General features: G+C 58.6%; 1 long non-coding RNA gene across 2 annotated transcripts in view; it reads right to left on the bottom strand.

Moving 5' to 3' along the window:
* Nucleotides 1–6,283, bottom strand: part of LOC119092082 (uncharacterized) — a 95,511-nt gene that overhangs the window by 52,931 nt on the left and 36,297 nt on the right. The window lies entirely within an intron of this gene.

Raw genomic sequence — 6,283 nt, 5'->3', positions numbered from 1 at the left:
ACCGTAAGATCAAAAATCGATGGCGCGCAAAGTCAGCCGCTGCCCGTCACACGTTTACTCTGCACATTAGTGCACCACGTGAAGGAGAATTAGGCCAGTCCCTGCAGTTGATCATGCGTGCTGTGGGGTCAAACAGTGAGCGAGTCTATGTTTCAAGCCACGCTGCGTTTCCGAACACGAAATTACACGTCGCCAGAGAGCCGGCCGGGCCACAGTGACGGGAGCAGGAAACCCTGCCTGAGCGAGCGATGGCTCCGGACGGAGTGGGCCACACGGGCGGCGCTGTCGCGCCACTGGCGAGCAGTGCGCGGGCACCGAGCGGCGAGCGGCGAGCGGCGAGCGGGGAGCGGCGCTGCGGAGGCGGGCGGGCGGGCCGCCCGGTGCCGCCGCACCGGCCGTTCCGAAGCGGCCCGTGACCCTGAGCCGGGACTGCAGTTAGATGTGGTACCAATGTCAGCGGCGGCCGGGCGGCACGCGGCACGAGAGGCGCGCACCGCACGCCGACTCCGTATTGATCACCGGCACGGCGCGGCCGCCCATGACCGGCTCGGGCGCTCAGGAGCTCGGCGGAGCCCGGCCGGAGACACGGCCGACCGCGCTGAGAAGGAGCTCAGGCTGCCGGACAAGTGACAGTCTGCGGCGTGGAGAAGGGTAGCGCTCCGAGGCTGAGAAGGAGCTCAGGCTGCCGGACAGGTGACAGTCTGCGGCGTGGAGAAGGGTAGCTCTCCGAGGCTGAGAAGGAGCTCAGGCTGCCGGACGGGTTGCAGTCTGCGCCGTGGAGTAGTGTAGCGCTCTGACGCTAAGAAGGAGCTCAGACTATCACTGGACGGGGGTACAGTCTGCGGCGTGGAGCAGGGTAGCGCTCCGACGCTAAGAAGAAGCTCAGACTACTACTGGACGGGGGTACAGACTGCGGCGTGGAGCAGGGTAGCGCTCCGAGGTTGAGACGGAGCTCAGGCCGCCGGACAGGGTTCAGTCTGCTGCGTGGAGCAGGATAGCGCTCCGAGGTTGAGAAGGAGCTCAGGCTGCCGGACAGGGTACAGTCTGCGGCGTGGAGCAGGGTAGCGTTCCGAGGTTGAGAAGGAGCTCGGTCTACCACTGGACGGGGGTGCAGTCCGCGGCATGGTGCAGGACGGCGATCTGAAGCTGGTCCACGTCACGGTAGTTCAGGTATGGATGAGAGTTCTTCGGAAGCTTCCTAAAAGTCAATCAAAAACTTCTTAATCGTCACAAAAACTTAGCGCTAAGAACTATAGATGTACTTATCAGCACAACAGATTCACGGAGTACAGCCGGGGACGCTGAGGGTCCCGATGAGACTGGACCGAGATGGCCTCGGCCCGTGCATGGATCGATTTCCGACTGAGGCTAGCTCGAGACGAGCGCGGAGCGTCAGTCTCCCCGACGAGCGCGGAGCGTCAGTCTCCCCGACGAGCGCGGAGCGTCAGTCTCCCCGACGAGCGCGGAGCGTCAGTCTCCCCGACGAGCGCGGAGCGTCAGTCTCCCCGACGAGCGCGGAGCGTCAGTCTCCCCGACGAGCGCGGAGCGTCAGTCTCCCCGACGAGCGCGGAGCGTCATCCCCCTAGAGCGGAAGTCAGTCTCCCCCTACGAGCGCGAGGGATCCTCCGACACGACGTGGACTGCTGACGTCGGCCGCAACTCGGCACCACTGACCCCAGCAAGCGGGGGGAGGGGGAGACAGCGATGTGACGCACCAGCGGCCAGGCGAACCAGAACCCCCCTTCGTCGTCACCGGCGTCCGACATCATGGCCACCGAGCACGGACCGGTCGCGCACCGGCGGCCGCCGCACGACGCCGAGCCGCATGCGTTCTCAGCCGAGAGCCCGTCCGACCGGCCGACACGGGCCGGCGCGAGCCGAACCGACCCGGCCCCGGGCGGGTAACGGTGCCGGCGATCCGTGACGGCGCTTCAACTGGCGGCAGGCCAGCGGCGGCGCCGCGGCCGGCCTGCGCTGGACCGCCCGAGGCCACTGTGTGGCGTCAGCGCAGGGGGCGCGCGAGGTCGTGGGGCCCCCGCAGCGAGGCCACAGCGCCGCCGCCGCGCGCTGGCCGATCGCCAGGGGCCGCTTATGGGTGTGGGGACGTGTCAGGAGTCCGACACGAGGACTCCTAAGGACGGGTTAGGAACCCTTCCGCCTACAGATACGGAGAGACTAGCGGTCATGGGGGGAGCATGAGGGAAGCGCAGGAGCGCAAGGGGAATCCCTTACAGAGGGCCGGGAACCAGCTCGGAGGCCCCGGGCTCATTTTGCCGCCCACCGGCGACGCGTTCCAGTGTTCGTGGAGGCGGGTCGAATGGGTGAGTCCGCCACTGGCGCCCCTCGGTGGTCATCCCCGCTTCGAAGGGGTGACAGGGTCGCAGTCCAGCACCGGCTGCCGCGCGGCGGCCGGCCATTTCCGCTCGCGCAGACTCGGTGTGGAAAACGAGAGTCTCGCTGCGGGCCGCTACCCGCCGGAGCGAGACAGCCGAACGGCGCTGGAAAGCGGTTCCGTGTTAATTTCACTTGCGCTGCCGTGCCGCCGCCGCCGAAACCCCTCCCCGTGCCGTGCCGGCGCGGCACGGGCCGGCGACGCCGCCGCCGCTGCCAGGCAGTGTCGCGACCGGGCGCCTCCCTCCCCCCCCCTCGCTCGTAGACGACGTGACCGCTCGGAAGGCGGTCGTGGCCCGCCTGACGGAGGCGGCGTCACGGCGGGCAGTTGACGTCACGATGGCGCTGTGTAATCAGCAAAGCACCGCCAGCGGGGGGTACAGGCGCCCCGCCACTCCAATGTGGTGCAGGCGTGGTCGGGAGGTGTGGTCGTCCTTGGCGTCCGTGACTTGTGCACAATCGGTATGCGCGTGCCAACGTGTCCTCGGTGCGCTGGAGCATTTGTGTGTGTGTGTGTGTGGTGTGTGTGTGTGTGTGTGTGGGTGTGTGTGTGTGTGGTGTGGGTGTGTGGGTGTGGGTGTGGGTGGTGGGTGTGGTGTGGGTGTGGGGTGTGGTGGGGTGTGGGTGTGTGGGTGTGGGTGTGGGTGTGGGTGTGGTGTGGGTGTGGGTGTGGTGTGGTGGGGTGGGGGTGTGGGTGGTGGGTGCGTGCGTGCGTGGTGCGTGGTGCGTGCGTGCGTGCGTGCGTGCGTGCGTGGTGCGTGCGTGGTGTGGTGTGTGTGTGTGTGTGTGTGTGTGTGTGTGTGTGTGTGTGTGTGTGTGGTGTGTGTGTGTGTGTGTGTGTGTGTGTGTGTGTGTGTGTGTGTGTGTGTGTGTGTGTGTGTGTGTGTGTGTGGTGTGTGTGTGTGTGTGTGCGTGTGCGTGTCATGTGCTTCACGAACCATGGCTGGGGATACAGCCGTGCGAGGAGGAGCACTGGCATTTATCCAAACCTGGAACAGGTTCTCCGTACTAAAACGGTGGGCTTGATTCATTCTACCAATAAATGCAACAGGAACAGCGCCTTTCCTCGAGCTAGAAGGATGTCTGCATATTTTTATAATCATTTTGCCCCTAAAGGTTCGGTCGAACTAGCGACCTATGAGCTTATCAACTTCAAGAAAACGTTCCGCCGTTGACGGCATTAGCCAGGAGTAAGATGTGACTAAACGGAATACGACGACAGGCACCCTGGCCAGTGTTACGTATTGTTTTTTTGTTAAAACATGTGGAAAACATGAAACACTTGCGAAAGAAAAGGATCTGGGCTAATTGCATCATGTTGCATATCACGCCCCGGGCGGATGCTGTCTGAGTAAAGGCGTTCAAGGTCATGCCACATATGACGTACAATATTCAGTCCAAAAACTGTACGAAAAGACTACATCTTAATGCATTTGTATCCAGCGGCGGCGCCACGAGCTTATCGAAGAGTGGACAGCAATAAAAGGCCTCCAGATACAGGCCTCCGCGAGGCCAATGGGTGTCCTCATCCATGGTGACTTACTAGGCATAAGCTTTCATGGCAATTATGTATTAGCGATGTACGCCGTTGCGTACTTATTGCGGAGCTCTGGGGTGACGTCACAGCCTACCTGTAGTGTGGCAAGTACTCTTGCAGGACCACGACCAGGAAGCAGGTTTTTCAGGATAAAGATCCCATTGTTAATGGTCTTAATAACGATGGTAACTCCTCTGAATACAGCGTTTACCTATTCATGCACACATTTCGTAGTAACGCCGACAGCGGCGACATGACTGCTGAGTTCATCACATGCAGCCACGTCTCTAAAGCACAGGTGAATGAATGAACCTCGCTCGAAATACACGTGGAAGCATAGTCAAGCATATGACATATCCGACCATCTGTAAGTTCAGCGCCAGTGCATGTAGTCTCAGAACACTACCTGACTGTGTCACTGATCTATTTATTACTACGGCTCACTGTCGATCAAGGTAATGGCGTCATTTCAGTTGAGGTTGCCTGCTCTTTGATAGATAAGGGACTCTCCTTAGGTTTTTCAGTTGTATTTCCGGGGTGCTCGCCTGTCAGAGACGCAGAAGGCCGAAGGTTTCCTGCCCTAAGGCAAAGGTCATGTGCTTCATGACGGAAAAGCCCCAGTCGTAAAAATCATGTCCAACTTTCAGAATGACTCATTAAACTGCATCCTGACAAAACAGTGCATCTGTACAGCACAGCACAACACAAGTACAGCAAAAAAGTGAATCAGGCCATACAATATGTAAAAGGGCCACATGCTACTTATTTGGTTCAACCGGTAAGAACTGCGCTCAAAAACAGCCAAATGAGCATCTTTCGCAGGACAGCAACCAACAAACGTTGACGTGGAGCAAATACATGACGCTGGCCAGGTTGTGTTGTGTGCAACCAACTTGTGGCATCAATAGAGGTGGTCTTCCCTCACACATTTGTAACATTTCCCCAAACGTCTCCTGGCCCTCAGTCGTCCACACAACTTAGCACTAATACCCGAAAGACATTGGCAAAACACTGCTGCAAACCGGCTTTAATATGAGGCGTACAAACTCGGCCTTTATTCAGGTACCCCGCGCAGATTGCACAACGATGCAGGCGCCGGTTATGTTTTCCCTTCCTTCCAGTGAACGCCGCCGTCACATTCCCCACCGGCTATGATCCCGTCCCGTTCAGGTCGGGGACCTCCTGCAACCGGCGGTTCAGTAACTTTCCTATCTGGGCGAAAGTGAAACTGCATGCAGAACCATCGCCGGATAGCGCGCTCGCTGCATGGGCCAACCCAGCACCGGCACCCTGCTGGTGCACCGCGGCAGCTCCCCCCCCCCCCCCCCATTGTGTCCCACAAGTCACTCCATGCATGACCCCCCCCCCCTCCCGTCATATACAAGAAACATTGCCGGATATTCTTTGCCCCATGGGATTCATTTCACGCCAGCGAAACTACCACTGAGTTTCCCCGACACGCATAGCGCACCAGCAGCAAACAAACTGTTTTCCGCACAGCGATAAAGCACCAGCTCTACCTGTCCAGTTTGTCTCCCGTTCTTTGGAAAGTGAGAGCGTATGGGAGGAGGAACGCAGGCGAGATATGGGAGTCGTTATTTGAGCTGCTCCACCATGATGAGCCTTAGCCTGTCGGCGTAGTTTCACAGTGCTGGTTCAAGTTCAGCAGCTGGAAGGAACTAACCATACAGACTTTCCGGACATGCGCATAAATAGCAGCTCAAGTTTTCACCTACCTCCACGAATAGAGACAAAGGGCCTCGGAGAACGTTTAGACTTCTAAAAGTTGCATCGATCAGGATTTGTTGACATTTACGGTTCAGATCTTGAAAGGAAAACCTATAAGAGGTGAAGGTGGTGTAGGCACAAACAATGATCTCCATCTGGTTCTTTAAAACACCAAGTGCGTTAACATTCACATCTTTATTTCTAAATGTGGTAAGTGCGAGGTTCACCCAGTTTTGTTCCTCATAGTTTGGTCACGCCTGACATTTTAGAGCTTCTCTCGGGTCGAGGTTAGACGCATGGTACGGCTGTAGACTAGCTGTCCGCTGGGACAGCTAATCTACGGCCATGCCTGCGTCTCGTTAGACGTCTGAGCAGGGCTTCACCGGCCTTGCCGCGTGGTTGGCACCGGTGGCGGGAAGGCGAGTGTAAGTGTTGACGCAGACTGTCAGCTAGTGCAAGCTACAGTTACATTGTGCCAAAGGTTTTGCTCCCATATTGCGGAGAACGACGCACGGCGCAGTTCGATACGAAGCGGCGAACGAGTGTTGCAAAGCTCGCGCCACAGGAGGAGCTATCGATGTCAATTAGCGAGACAAGACAGCTAAAATATCACGGATAGAATGATTG

The sequence above is a fragment of the Pollicipes pollicipes genome, unplaced genomic scaffold (genome assembly GCF_011947565.3).
Source record: "Pollicipes pollicipes isolate AB1234 unplaced genomic scaffold, Ppol_2.1 Scaffold_3447;HRSCAF=4054_pilon_pilon_pilon, whole genome shotgun sequence".
Taxonomy (NCBI): domain Eukaryota; kingdom Metazoa; phylum Arthropoda; class Thecostraca; order Pollicipedomorpha; family Pollicipedidae; genus Pollicipes; species Pollicipes pollicipes.
Note: the sequence above shows the minus strand (reverse complement) of the source record. Positions and strands in the feature narration are given on the sequence as shown.